We start from the raw sequence: 906 nt of genomic DNA on the forward strand, positions 1-906 counted from the left end.
CAATTATACAGAGCAGGAGCTCAGTAAATGTTGATGGGAGACAAGAAGCAAGAGAGGGACTGTGATATTATATCCATAGATTTTGAGGTTGAATTTTGGGACCAGAGTAAAAGAAGTACCAGTTTTATAAATCTAGAGAAAAATAGGTGATTGGTTTTATGTCATCTTTCTGGCCTTCTCTTAAAAATATTTTTAAAATGGAGATGATTCAAGAAATTGGAAGATTTTTTTTTTTAATTCTTGCTTTCTGGCTTTGAGTTGAAAATAAGAATTTTTTTGGTTTGCCTTTTTTCCTATATTTAAGAGATTTTTCAGATATATAAACCCATTTAAGATTAGGGCTTGGAGTTCATATTATTAATATTCTCAAAACAATTTTATTATTTGGAAGAAATTAAAATACTATTTATAACAAAAATAATAAGTTTATAGGGGAATTATTCATAATGTATGCATAGAAAGGCTTTTCTGTTCCCCAAATGGTCAAGAAAATTGGGTCTGAGATTTGGATGTTCTTTTGCTATGGTTTGGACAGTTTGCACTTGCCTCTTCAAATAACTTTGGATGACTTTTACATGACCACATTATTGTTTTCATAAATGGTATTTTTACAAATTGAAAATAACAAGAAGTTCTGGTAGACTTGCCACTTGTCCTTAATAACTTGTGTAACTAAATGCCTCTTTCCCAAAGTGACTGAAAAGCAACACCAGCCCAGGACTATAAGTGTAAAATGAATGTTTTTATTTAAGACAGCAGCAATAACAGAAGATGTGACAGTGATTTGGTTGCTAGTTTTTTTTGTTGTTTTTTTTAAAGATTTTATTGGGGAATTGGGGAAGGGAATATTGTGTTTTTCCAGGACCCATCAGCTCCAAGTCAAGTTGTTGTCCTTCAATCTTAGTC

The sequence above is a fragment of the Hipposideros armiger genome, unplaced genomic scaffold, assembly GCF_001890085.2.
Source record: "Hipposideros armiger isolate ML-2016 unplaced genomic scaffold, ASM189008v1 scaffold_303, whole genome shotgun sequence".
Classification (NCBI taxonomy): Eukaryota; Metazoa; Chordata; class Mammalia; order Chiroptera; family Hipposideridae; genus Hipposideros; species Hipposideros armiger.